Source organism: Rhinoderma darwinii, chromosome 1, assembly GCF_050947455.1.
Source record: "Rhinoderma darwinii isolate aRhiDar2 chromosome 1, aRhiDar2.hap1, whole genome shotgun sequence".
NCBI lineage: Eukaryota > Metazoa > Chordata > Amphibia > Anura > Rhinodermatidae > Rhinoderma > Rhinoderma darwinii.
In genome coordinates this window covers 25,322,527-25,337,458 of record NC_134687.1, presented here as the reverse complement: position 1 = coordinate 25,337,458, position 14,932 = coordinate 25,322,527, and the positions used below count along the sequence as shown (strand labels likewise).

The 14,932-nt window shown below is 41.1% G+C and overlaps 1 long non-coding RNA gene across 1 annotated transcript; it reads left to right on the top strand.

Moving 5' to 3' along the window:
• Positions 1-381: 381 nt before the first annotated feature.
• On the top strand, positions 382-14,330 carry LOC142722157 (uncharacterized). Its single transcript, XR_012874528.1, has 3 exons — positions 382-452; positions 12,868-12,949; positions 14,266-14,330. It is a non-coding gene; the product is annotated as an uncharacterized LOC142722157 (long non-coding RNA).
• The last annotated feature ends 602 nt before the right edge of the window (positions 14,331-14,932 follow it).

Here is a 14,932-nt window from a genome sequence, read left to right as displayed (position 1 = left end):
GATTGGTGGAGCAGACAGAAGCACCTGCTGCTGCTCCTCCAATCAGCGCTCACTTCACGCAACAGTGCAAAGGGAGGAACATTTCTCCTCTCTTCTGCTCGTACCCACTGGCGCCCCCCTTACAGCATGGCGGCCGGCGCCATGTGCGACCGCACGTGTCGCACATAGCTAAGGCCGGCCATGCTTCCATGCAACTGTGCTTCTTATTTCCATGGTGATACATGGCGGCCTTGTGGTTGTCATAACAACGGTTTTCTGGAGTGTCAGTTAATAACCCGGCCGTTGTCTTGGTGACGCGTCCCTCTCTTGACATCCAGTCCGACCTCCCTGGATGACGCGCAGTCCATGTGACCGCTGCAGCCAGTGATTGGCCTGTGATTGGCTGCAGCAGTCACATGGGCTGTAACGTCATCCCAGGAGGCCGGACTGGAGGAAGAAGAAGGGAGTTCTGGGTAAGAATGAACGTCTTTTTTTTTTTACAGCTTTATCTATATTGTGATCGGTAGCCACTGCCCCTGGTGCTAAAAGAGTTACTGCCGATCGTTTAACTCTTTCAGCACCCTGGATAGTGACTATACACTGACGTCGCCTAGCAATGCTCCCGTACTTACGGGTGCACACACGTAGTCACCCCTAATTACAGGAGCCCCATAGACTTCTATGGGCCTGCCCGTGCCGTAATTACGGCCTGAAATAGGACATGTTCTATATTTTTCAACGGCACGTGCACCTTCCCGTAAACATACGGGGAGGTACCCGTGGCCAATAGAATTCTATGGGCCGGTAATTACGGGCCGTAATTATGGCCCGTGATTACGGGTGTTTTTACGTTCGTGTGCATGGGGCCTTACATATAGCTTCTGAGCCCGCACCATCACAGCACTGTACAAGTACGGTATGTTGTGCTAACCTTTTTAGTGCCAGCATTGTATGAATATATATATATATATATATATATATATATATATATAAAGAAAGAAGATTTGCAGCACTCCAATGTGAAAAAAGTGGTGGTTTATTCAATCCAAGAACAACAGCAACGTTTCAATCCTACAATAGGATCTTTATCAAGCCTAGTGACACATCTACTACAAGAAACTAATATAGGGTTGAGACTACTTAACATAATTAGTCTCATTATAATACAATCAAGTATACAGTGTTGTAAAACTCATATAATGCATGTTATAAGGTATCATTACGAAACACAAACATGATACAGAAAGTGCGAATGTGTATATATGACAGTGTAAGTGACAATATACAGTGACACAAACCAGGGGCGTAGCTAAAGGCTCATGGGCCCCGATGCAAAAGTTCTTATTGGGCCCCCCCCCCCCCTGCAAACTTCTCATGGCCGACGGTCCGCAGCTTTCAGTTGCATCGCTGGGTCTCCTAAGTGACCCAACAATGCAGCACTAGCAGCCGGGGCGTCACTAAGGACTTAAAATGTCAGGGGAAATAGCCCCAATACATATGTGTCCACCCAAAAAAAATGTGTGTATAGGAGACAGCATAGCATATCTATAGCACTACGACCCTATAAACTATGGATAGGATTAGATACAGTGGCTCAGCAGACAGTATCACACATGATAGGATTAGATACAGTGGCTGAGCAGACAGTATCACACATGATAGGATTAGATACAGTGGCTGAGCAGACAGTATCACACATGATAGGATTAGATATAGGGCCTAGCAGACAGTATCACACATGATAGGATTAGATACAGTGGCTCAGCAGACCGTATCACACATGATAGGATTAGATACAGTGGCTCAGCAGACAGTATCACACATGATAGGATTAGATATAGGGCCTAGCAGACAGTATCACACATGATAGGATTAGATACAGTGGCTCAGCAGACCGTATCACACATGATAGGATTAGATACAGTGGCTCAGCAGACAGTATCACACATGATAGGATTAGATACAGTGGCTCAGCAGACAGTATCACACATGATAGGATTAGATACAGTGGCTCAGCAGACAGTATCACACATGATAGGATTAGATACAGGCCCTAGCAGACAGTATCACACATGATTGGATTAGATACAGGACTCAGCTCGCTGACATTGTGGCTCCAGCGTTGGACCCAGGAAAGCTAAGAATAATAATTTTGCTTCTTTATGTGTTACTGATTATTTTTGTGTGTTTGTGTTTTTTTACAGGTTCGGTTGTTGGACTTCGCATTCGAGGACTTCAATGACGGCGGTTTTTTATTCTCAATAAAATGTTTAATGAGGGTTGTATTTTTTTATTTCAATAAAATATTTTTTTCTATGTGCTTGTATCTTTTTAAACTTTATTATCACCGCCTTAGTAATGGCCGCTGGCTAATTGACAACCACCATTACTAAGGCGGGGCTTAATGTTAGCCGGTGCAAAGGCCAACACTAACCCCCATTATTACCCCGGTACCCACCGCCACCAGGGGTACTGGGAAGAGCCAGGTACGAACCAGTACCCGACCATCTGTAGTGACGGGCAGGCACCGGGGTGGCCGCAGGCTGGTAGTATTAGGCTGGGGAAGGCCAAAAACAGTGGCGCCTACCAACCTGGTAATGCTGCCTGCTGCTGCTATGTTGTATCTGGCTGGTTATGAAAATTGGGGGGGGGACCCGACATCGTTCTTTCCAATTTTTATTTTTTTTAAATGACATGGGGTCCCCCCCATTTTTCATAACCAGCCAGATACAATAAAGCATTACCAGGGTGGGAAGGGCCACTGTTTTTGGCCTTTCCCCTCCTGATAATACCAGTCTGAGGCCACCCCAGTGGCGGACCATCACTACAGATGGTCAAGTACTGATGGTACCCGGCTCTTCCCAGCACCCCTGGTGGTGGTGGGTACCGGGGTAATAATGGGGGTTAGTGTTAGCCTCTGCACCGGCTAACACTAAGCTCCGCCTTAGCAAAGGATGCTGTCAATCAGCCGGCGGCCATTACTAAGGCGGCAGTAATATAGTTTTAAAAAAAACCACAAAGACATAGAAAAAATATTTTATTGAAATAAAAAAAAAACCCACACAACCCTCATTAACCATTTTATTGATAATAAAAAAAAAAAGCCGTCATCGAAATAGTCCTGGAATCCGGCGTAGTCCAACGACCGAACCTGTAAGAAAACATACAAAAAAAACGATTAGCAACACGTGTTAGGCTTAGATAAAGGGCCCATGTGTGATACTGTCTGTGGGACCCTGTATCTAAGCCTACCACAAGGTAGGGTTAGATACAGGGTCCAGCAGACAGTAATCTTATACAGTATAAGATTACTGTGTGCTGGGGCCCTGTATCTAAACCTACAGTGTGGTAGGCTTATATACAGGGCCCAGCAGACAGTATCACGCATGGGCCATTTATCTAAGCCTACCATGTGATTGGCTTAGATACAGGGCCCAGCAGACAGTATCACACAATCTGTGATCCTGTCTAATGGGCCCGCTAAGCCTGCTACATCGTAGGCTTAAAGGGGTTGTGCAGTCCCTAAACATTGATGGCCTATCCTCAGGATAGGCCATCAATAGCTGATGTGTCGGGGTCCGTCTCCCGGGACCGGCCAATCAGCTGTTTTGAAGGGGCCGCAGCACTCGTACGAGAGCTGCTTCCCTTTCATTTCACTACTCGCTCACACTGTGAATCGCCGACACCGATTCACAGTGTGAACGGAATGAAGGGGAAGCAGCTCTCGTACGAGTGCTGCGGCCCCTTCAAAACAGCTGATTGGCGGTTCCCGGGAGTCGGACTCCGCCAGTCAGGGCTACTAATTTTACCTTCCTCTTCAGCCGCGGCGGAAGTTCTGTCCTCTCGATGTTGTGCGCGGCGGCATAGCGCTGTGACGTCATGCGCTGCGCACAGCGCTTGACGTCAGGACCTCCGCTGCGATCCGGAACCAGGAAGGTAAGTAAAGTCTGTTACTATAGTAACAGGGGCCCGCGGCCCGAGTTACTATAGTAACTTTTTATTGATGTGGTGCGGAGGGCTGTGGGCCCCCCTGGCTTCGGGGCCCGGTCGCAATTGCGACCGCTGCGACCCCTATAGCTAGGCCAGTGGCCATCATTATGACACTCCGTTTTTGGATGTTTGTAAACAGAAAAGCACGTGGTGCTTTTCTGTTTTCATTCATACTTTTCACTGCTGTTGCGCGAATCACGCGCGTCCCACGGAAGTGCTTCCGTGTGGTGCGCGTGATTTTCACGCACCCATTGACTTCAATGGGTGCGTGATGCGCGAAATACGCACAAAGAACGGACATGTTGTGAGTTTTTCGCAGCGGATTGACGCTGCGTAAAAATCACGCACCTGTCTGCACGGCCCCATAGACTAATATAGGTCCGTGCGACGCGCATGAAAATCACGCGCGTTGCACGGACTAATATATCCCGTTCGTCTGAATAAGCCCTAAGCCTAATGTTTTTATGCATCTTGTACTACTTTTAAGCAATCTTCGAATTTGTGATATGAATGGTGTGGTTTGCTGCAAGTTTCATAATCGCGGCAAAACCGCGCCATTTTTGCCGCAATTACGAAAATCGCGGCAAAACCGCGCCATTTTTGCCGCAATTACGAAAATCGCAGCAAAACGCATGGTGAATTAAAAAACTTAACAAACCCTACAGGAGTTGGGGTCAGGAGAGACAAGTAAAGAAGAGACAATGGGGGATGCAGGGAGAGAGGGGGTTAAGGAAGCGCTCACCAGGACCTGAGAGGTGGACGTGCTTTCTCTTCTGCCGACTCTGCTGCTGCTATACTGTGGTAGAAGGACCTGATCGGTGGGCGTGGCTTCTGTTCCTCAAAGGCGAATCAGGTCACATGGGCATGACGTCATTAAAGGTCCTTTAGAAAACGGCATCTGTCCAGCTTTAATGCTGCTTATGCAGCGTTTTTACATAAGTAACCTCCCGAAAATGTGGTGGGGGGGCCGTGGGCCCCCCAGGCTTCGGGGCCCGGTCGCAATTGCGACCGCTGCGACCCCTATAGCTACGCCACTGACACAAACGTTAAAAACAGCTGATTACAACATAATCATTTATGCCTCAGTGGTGTTAAAAACAATCGTCATAGCCCCACTCACCAACCAGAACTTCAGATACATCAGATGAATCATTTAGTATGTAAATTCGTAAGCATACAATGTAACAAACCGCTGCACACCTAAAGTCATTAGACTTTAATACATGCGTAAAAAGCCTAGAGACGGAAGTGAATCATCGATCAGTAGCGAGACGCATCGGACGCATCAAAGTGATGTAATGCGTGTCAATGCGTTCCACTGAACTGGTCATGTGTGAAGCGGCTTCATAGGTTGCTAAGCAACTGATGCAACTATGTAACGGATAACGCATAACACGGCTGTGTCAGACAAAAAGTCTGTATTGTAACCAAAACAGGTAAATTAATCAATGCTCCTAATGGTAAGGAATGGAGATATTAAAATAGTATTCCAATATTATGGTATATATCAACTTCTTATGCATGATCCACACGTTGGCACAGAGAGCTCTGTCCACAATTAAGCATTCAGAGCGTCCCTATACCTAGGGTTTTAGGAACCACATAGCATCGTCTTCACGTGCATAGGATGTCCCATCACCCTCATCCGTGTAACGGACCAAGATTGTCGTATCAGCGACACCATTTCTCATAAAGTATATGTATATATATTTTTTCATTTTTTTCAAAAATAAATCTTTTATATATAAATATCTCTACATCACTTGACACCACACTAGGAGACTAGAAAAAATTCAACAAATAATAAATGTCTTTATTGATATCATAAGACAAGATGAATATAACACAGCCGTGTCAGGTATTCCCAATATCGTAATTTTACTATTAAAAATAAAAGTAGAGATTCCGAAATTCTGTTTGGAGTGGTATTTCGATCTAGAAAAATACAAAAATATAAAAATTAGTATTAGTCACATATTGACAAAAAATTCATCATGAGAAATGTAAATATTAGTGTGTCATCATTCTTTATACTAGGGAGGACATCAAAGAACTCAAGGAGAGAGATGTGAGGGAGTCATACAGCTAACCTGTCCACAGCAAATTCAACATTAAGTCCAAATGGTTTCAATGTATTTAATTGGAATATCCACCTCAACTCTTTTTTATGTAATATCACATGACGGTCGCCGCCTAATTGTAGTGTAGGAACATGATCCAGGATCATAAATCTCAGATCCCTTTCATTGTGACCATATTCCGAAAAGTGCTTAGACACTGGTAAGTCAAGTTTCTTTTTGCGTATCGAGAAACGATGATTATTTAACCGGGTTTTAAAAGCACAAGTAGTCTCCCCTACATATAGGAGACCACAAGGACACCATAACACATATATGACCCAATCCGAATCACAAGTGAAATTGTGTTTAATTTTAAATTGTTGTCCAGTACCTGGATGTTTAAAAGAATCACCCTTGCACATCAAAGTGCAGTTAATGCATCTGTAACACGGAATATTACCCGGTTTCAGAGGTTTAAAGATTGATTGTGATATTTTCTTTTGTCCTGATACTCTGGTTCTCACCAGTCTATCACGAAGATTTTGTGAACGTCTATATGACATAAGGGGATTATTATTCAATTCATCAATGTGTCCAAAGCTCTTGCTAATAATTGGCCAATGTCTGTTCATAATCTTAGAGATATCCCCACTTATATCATTATAAGTTGAAATGAATGGAATACGTTTCTGTTTTCCACCCACTACAGCTGTTTTAGGTTGTAACAAGCTTTCCCTCGCTGTATTGTTAATCTTATTTCTATGTGTACACAGTAGTGCCTTAGGGTAGCCTCTGTGTAAAAAATTGCTCATCATAATATCTAGAGATGTATCGAGATCTTCTTGTCTGTCAGTGTTGCGTTTGGCCCTAATCATCTGGCTATAGGGCAAGGACCTGACCATATTCCTCGGATGACAACTGTCAAATCATAGTAAAGTATTGCGGTCAGTCTCTTTGGTATACATTTTGGTTCTTAATGTATTGTTATCAATCAATACTGTATCATCCAAAAATTGAATCTTGTCCACAGAGTGTGTCATAGTAAACTGAATATCCTCATCCAAGGAATTGAGAAATTGGTGAAAATCAGTTAGTGTAGTGACAGAATCAGTCCAAATGAGGAAGATGTCGTCTATGTAACGCCACCACCTCAAAACATGTGAGAAGTGGTGGGATACATAGACTGACATCTCCTCAATATTATCCATAAAAATATTGGCATACGTGGGAGCCATATTGGATCCCATGGCCGTCCCTTTCAATTGAATATAATAACTATCATTAAAAAGAAAATAGTTAGAAGTCAAAATAAGTTCTACCAAAGACATAATGAACTCACATGAATTATTATCATAGTTAGAAGTCATCAATTTCCGTCTTACAGCGTCAAGCCCTTTAACATGACTAATCGAAGTGTAAAGAGAGGTGACATCAAAAGAAACCAAAATGGATCCCTCTGGTAGGTCCACTGATCTTAGTTTTTGCAAAAAATCAGTGGTATCCCTGATATAAGATTTAGAGTTGATAGCAAAATTTCTCAGCACTTTATCCACAAAGATAGAGATATTACTCATTAATGAACCCCGGCCAGATACAATGGGGCGGCCTGGGGGGTTCATTAAATCCTTGTGGATTTTTGGTAATAAATACAGGCAAGGAGTCACAGGAGATTCAACCATAAGAAATTTATATAACTTCTGATCTATTATGTCTTCATCTAACGCCGTTTTGATAAGTAAGGCAATCTTATTTGTGATGTCATGTTTAGGATCATTTTTCAATAATTTATATACATTTGTATCGGATAGTTGTCTATAACATTCCCTCATATACATGTCCGAATCCATAACCACGATTGCTCCACCTTTGTCAGCAGGTTTTATAGTGAGATCGTGGTTATGGATCAGCTCATCCAATGCCTCCATATCAAGAGTAGTCATATTAGGCTGTTTAAAACCCGATTCACATGTTTGGGTCCTAAGTATAGTAATATCTTTCTGTACCAGTTCTTTAAAGGTTTCTATCGCGTGTGACGTTACAGGAGGTTGAAACAAACTTTTATTATGTAATCCCAATTTTTTAAGTGATAATTCTGGTAGGGTATCCTGAACTATTACATTAGAAGGTTGTGAATCAAACCAAACCTTCAACTTAATAGCTCTGACAAAACTATACAAATCCAACTCAAGTTGAAACCAATCAACTTGTTGATTGGGGCAAAATGACAATCCCTTAGATAATAATTGCAATTGCATATTAGACAACTGATGCTTAGAAATATTTACCACTATTGTTTGGGCAGAGTCCCCTTGTTGCTGTCTTGCAGAGGTTTCTGACCCTTCTGGTGAATAGATTTTTGAAAGCGGGTTCTTCCTTCCTCGATTTCTCCTGCGACCTGCTCGTCTGGTTTTCTTCTTTTTGATTTCTCCAATAGGCTGGAGTCTAAAAAATCTTGGTCGTTTCTTGGAGGATTTTTCTTATTGTGCTCTTGAATATGAAAGTCCCCCTTGTTGTGAGTCGAATCTTTACCTCTTTTATTCTCCCGTCTGTAGGTACCATCGGAATAATTGAGGAAATTATCCCAAGTATAGACACGTCCCGTTGAGTAATCGGTTTGATCACGGAACCATTTTTTCTTTTTAGTTTCTTCTATGTCACTCCTTACTTTATTGAGTGTCATGCGTAATTTCTCCATATGGGTGGTATAATCTTCTATTTGTATAAGCGATTTCAGAGTGTTCTCCAGATCATGAACCTTCACTTTTAAACCTCTTAAATCTCTATGTAGGAAATCCATGTTCAGCAAAATGGTTTCCAAAGCATATTTGCTTGCGAGCTGTTCATTCTTACTCCTAAATTCTTCGTGTTGCATATGCATGGTAGGTTTAAGTTGAATTCTCATTCCCCTTGGAATCATGTTGTTCTTATAATATTGACCCAATGTAAGTAAATGAAGTTCAACATTAATCAAACGTCTTGACTCAAATTCCAGATTTCTCTTGATATCAGTAATAGAAGGAATGCTTAAAAATGACACATCACCCTCCGCTCCATTTAGAATCCTCACAATATCCTCCCTAGTAAAAACAGCAGTGTTGGATGAAGTACTCCCAGCAGGTATATTCGTCTGCTCCATGATAAGAAACTTTTTTGGTGATTAAAGAACGTGGTGCAAGCTAATGGAATCCAGATATAGCAAACAAGAAAGCAGCAGCACTCACACAGAATCAGTCGATTAGGTGCCCAGCAAAACGTCCCGATCCTCGGACGTGTATTGGTATATAAAGAAAGAAGATTTGCAGCACTCCAATGTGAAACAAGTGGTGGTTTATTCAATCCAAGAACAACAGCAACGTTTCAATCCTACAATAGGATCTTTCTCAAGCCTAGTGACACATCTACTACAAGAAACTAATATAGGGTTGAGACTACTTAACATAATTAGTCTCATTATAATACAATCAAGTATACAGTGTTGTAAAACTCATATAATGCATGTTATAAGGTATCATTACGAAACACAAACATGATACAGAAAGTGCGAATGTGTATATATGACAGTGTAAGTGACAATATACAGTGACACAAACGTTAAAGACAGCTGATTACAACATAATCATTTATGCCTCAGTGGTGTTAAAAACAATCGTCATAGCCCCACTCACCAACCAGAACTTCAGATACATCAGATGAATCATTTAGTATGTAAATTCGTAAGCATACAATGTAACAAACCGCTGCACACCTAAAGTCATTAGACTTTAATACATACGTAAAAAGCCTAGAGACGGAAGTGAATCATCGATCAGTAGCGAGACGCATCGGACGCATCAAAGTGATGTAATGCGTGTCAATGCGTTCCACTGAACTGGTCATGTGTGAAGCGGCTTCATAGGTTGCTAAGCAACTGATGCAACTATGTAACGGATAACGCATAACACGGCTGTGTCAGACAAAAAGTCTGTATTGTAACCAAAACAGGTAAATTAATCAATGCTCCTAATGGTAAGGAATGGAGATATTAAAATAGTATTCCAATATTATGGTATATATCAACTTCTTATGCATGATCCACACGTTGGCACAGAGAGCTCTGTCCACAATTAAGCATTCAGAGCGTCCCTATACCTAGGGTTTTAGGAACCACATAGCATCGTCTTCACGTGCATAGGATGTCCCATCACCCTCATCCGTGTAACGGACCAAGATTGTCGTATCAGCGACACCATTTCTCATAAAGTATATGTATATATATTTTTTCATTTTTTTCAAAAATAAATCTTTTATATATAAATATCTCTACATCACTTGACACCACACTAGGAGACTAGAAAAAATTCAACAAATAATAAATGTCTTTATTGATATCATAAGACAAGATGAATATAACACAGCCGTGTCAGGTATCCCTAATATCGTAATTTTACTATTAAAAATAAAAGTAGAGATTCCGAAATTCTGTTTGGAGTGGTATTTCGATCTAGAAAAATACAAAAATATAAAAATTAGTATTAGTCACATATTGACAAAAAATTCATCATGAGAAATGTAAATATTAGTGTGTCATCATTCTTTATACTAGGGAGGACATCAAAGAACTCAAGGAGAGAGATGTGAGGGAGTCATACAGCTAACCTGTCCACAGCAAATTCAACATTAAGTCCAAATGGTTTCAATGTATTTAATTGGAATATCCACCTCAACTCTTTTTTATGTAATATCACATGACGGTCGCCGCCTAATTGTAGTGTAGGAACATGATCCAGGATCATAAATCTCAGATCCCTTTCATTGTGACCATATTCCGAAAAGTGCTTAGACACTGGTAAGTCAAGTTTCTCTTTGCGTATCGAGAAACGATAATAATTTAACCGGGTTTTAAAAGCACAAGTTGTCTCCCCTACATATAGGAGACCACAAGGACACCATAACACATATATGACCCAATCCGAATCACAAGTGAAATTGTGTTTAATTTTAAATTGTTGTCCAGTACCTGGATGTTTAAAAGAATCACCCTTGCACATCAAAGTGCAGTTAATGCATCTGTAACACGGAATATTACCCGGTTTCAGAGGTTTAAAGATTGATTGTGATATTTTCTTTTGTCCTGATACTCTGGTTCTCACCAGTCTATCACGAAGATTTTGTGAACGTCTATATGACATAAGGGGATTATTATTCAATTCATCAATGTGTCCAAAGCTCTTGCTAATAATTGGCCAATGTCTGTTCATAATCTTAGAGATATCCCCACTTATATCATTATAAGTTGAAATGAATGGAATACGTTTCTGTTTTCCACCCACTACAGCTGTTTTAGGTTGTAACAAGCTTTCCCTCGCTGTATTGTTAATCTTATTTCTATGTGTACACAGTAGTGCCTTAGGGTAGCCTCTGTGTAAAAAATTGCTCATCATAATATCTAGAGATGTATCGAGATCTTCTTGTCTGTCAGTGTTGCGTTTGGCCCTAATCATCTGGCTATAGGGCAAGGACCTGACCATATTCCTCGGATGACATTTATTATTTGTTGAATTTTTTCTAGTCTCCTAGTGTGGTGTCAAGTGATGTAGAGATATTTATATATAAAAGATTTATTTTTGAAAAAAATGAAAAAATATATATACATATACTTTATGAGAAATGGTGTCGCTGATACGACAATCTTGGTCCGTTACACGGATGAGGGTGATGGGACATCCTATGCACGTGAAGACGATGCTATGTGGTTCCTAAAACCCTAGGTATAGGGACGCTCTGAATGCTTAATTGTGGACAGAGCTCTCTGTGCCAACGTGTGGATCATGCATAAGAAGTTGATATATACCATAATATTGGAATACTATTTTAATATCTCCATTCCTTACCATTAGGAGCATTGATTAATTTACCTGTTTTGGTTACAATACAGACTTTTTGTCTGACACAGCCGTGTTATGCGTTATCCGTTACATAGTTGCATCAGTTGCTTAGCAACCTATGAAGCCGCTTCACACATGACCAGTTCAGTGGAACGCATTGACACGCATTACATCACTTTGATGCGTCCGATGCGTCTCGCTACTGATCGATGATTCACTTCCGTCTCTAGGCTTTTTACGCATGTATTAAAGTCTAATGACTTTAGGTGTGCAGCGGTTTGTTACATTGTATGCTTACGAATTTACATACTAAATGATTCATCTGATGTATCTGAAGTTCTGGTTGGTGAGTGGGGCTATGACGATTGTTTTTAACACCACTGAGGCATAAATGATTATGTTGTAATCAGCTGTTTTTAACGTTTGTGTCACTGTATATTGTCACTTACACTGTCATATATACACATTCGCACTTTCTGTATCATGTTTGTGTTTCGTAATGATACCTTATAACATGCATTATATGAGTTTTACAACACTGTATACTTGATTGTATTATAATGAGACTAATTATGTTAAGTAGTCTCAACCCTATATTAGTTTCTTGTAGTAGATGTGTCACTAGGCTTGAGAAAGATCCTATTGTAGGATTGAAACGTTGCTGTTGTTCTTGGATTGAATAAACCACCACTTTTTTCACATTGGAGTGCTGCAAATCTTCTTTCTTTATATACCAATACACGTCCGAGGATCGGGACGTTTTGCTGGGCACCTAATCGACTGATTCTGTGTGAGTGCTGCTGCTTTCTTGTTTGCTATATATATATATATATATATATATATATATATATATATAGCAGATGTCTACATGGGGTTAATTAATATTTGATGTTAGTGGAGTTCCCTTTTAATTAATATTTTTGTAACACGTATGATAAACAATTTTAATGTAATTTTATTTCTTTCTTAAACAGAGTTGTATAAAATTGCGTTAATAAGTGCCCCATGGGCTATATTAGTGGCTGTAGGAGGGATCGGAGGCGTTGTATATATTTGGTAAGTTTTAACTTTCTTCTATTCTTGTTTCCATGACGACTATTATATAAGTATTATTACATTATAAATTATAATTCACCTGTCTTAGGGTATGTTCACATGGCTTAGCAAAATACGTCTGAAAATACGGAGCTGCAATGGGCAGATGTTTGTAGGCGTATTAGGGGTGTTTCTTTAGTCTTAATTCGAGGTGTAAAACGCGCGAATTATGTCTGAAAATAGGCCGTGTGATCGTACCCTTATTTGGGAGGGTTACAGCAGTTTTCATCATACACTTAAAGTAGAAATCCTATGTCAGAGAGACATTTTAGAAGGTAATTTCTTAGGTGGTCCATGGATTTAGAGCCCCTCAGATTTTCAGTAGGAAGGTGTGTTGTCCCTCTACAGAAGTGTTTCCCAATCAGGGGATCCTTGGGCTCTGATGAAGGGTTCCCCAGAACAAAGAACTCCGAACTGCAAGACCTGTAACTTTCACAGTAGGGAAGAGAAATGGATTTCATCCTACTCGGCAAAACGGTCACCATATCTCATCATATTTCAACCAAATTAGAGGGGTTTGTCTATTTCACACATTTATGGCATATTCACAGGATATTCCATAAATGTGTGATACGTGCGGGTCACAGCCCTGAGGGCCACTCCTGTGTCGAGAATTAGCGTCAATTGTCCACCATATCTAGGTCCAGAATGAATGGACAGGTCGCCATGCATATTCAGTTGTATGAGAGTTACAGAAACAGTCGAGCAAGCGAGCTCCAGATAGCTCCACATACGGTAGGTGCGGATCCCAGAGGTGAGTTTTGCACCTATCACATATTTATGACATATCCTGTGGATATACCATAAATGTGTGAATGGAGAATACCCCTTTAAAGTACTGGGCAAGAATTATAGAATACGTTACCCGCCCAGACTTGAAGCTACTGTTAGGCATTAAATGGGGTACGGGTTCTCAGGCAGTGTAAACATTTTAAGGGATCATCCACAGTAATAAGGTTGTGAATCACTGCTCTACAGAGCCTGGATCCCCCGGGAGACTCCAGTGACAGGAAATCTCGGACATAATGTTGTAATTAAGCTGCCATTGAAAACGCTGACTGGCGCTGAAGGGGTTTGGGCACGTTTTAGCGATTTTTCAAAGTATAAAAATTTGACCTCACAGGTGCGGACCATTGTGATCTTCTGACTTGTCTATATAGTATTTTACAGATGACTGATTTTTGCTCAGTTTCCCCTTTAATGATGATATTAAACAGGTTACATGAATGAATTTTCATCTAAGATGTTTGTAGCTCAAGAACCTCTCATCATTTTAGGAGGAGACTAAAGAAAAAACATCAAGAAGATCATGACCTGGAGGAAGTGGTGGTGCAGCGGCCAGGTAACGCTAGTAATGTAACAATATACATAGTACGTACTAAAACACAATATAGACACTCCAGCTCTTCATCTTTTGGAGGATCAGGTCTGGTAAATAATTTTTAGGCCTTATTCACACTAACGTATATTACGCCCATGAGAGGAGCGTGAATATCACCGCGTCGCCCGGACCTATGTTAGGCTATGGGGACGTTCAGACTGTCAGTGATTTTCACTCAGTGTGTGTCCGCTGCGTAAATCTGACGACATGTCCTATACTTGCCTGTGCTTCGCGCAGTACCCACCCATTGAAGTCAATGGGTGCGTGCAAATCGCGCACGGCACATGGAAGCAATTCCGGGTGACGCGCGTCATTCGCGCTACAGTTGTTAAATAAGTGAAGGGAAACATAAAAGCCCCTCCTTCTTTACTTTAACATAAAAACAGAGTGTCATAATAATGCCGGCTGCGCGAAAATCATGCAGCCACGCATGATATGCTGATGCCACACTGAACTTTTGCGCGTTCAAAACGGACACGTTCGTGTGAATAACGCTTAAATCCGATACATCGATGAAAAAAAAATGTCTTGAAGACCTGAGCTACAGGTGCCCATAGACAAGT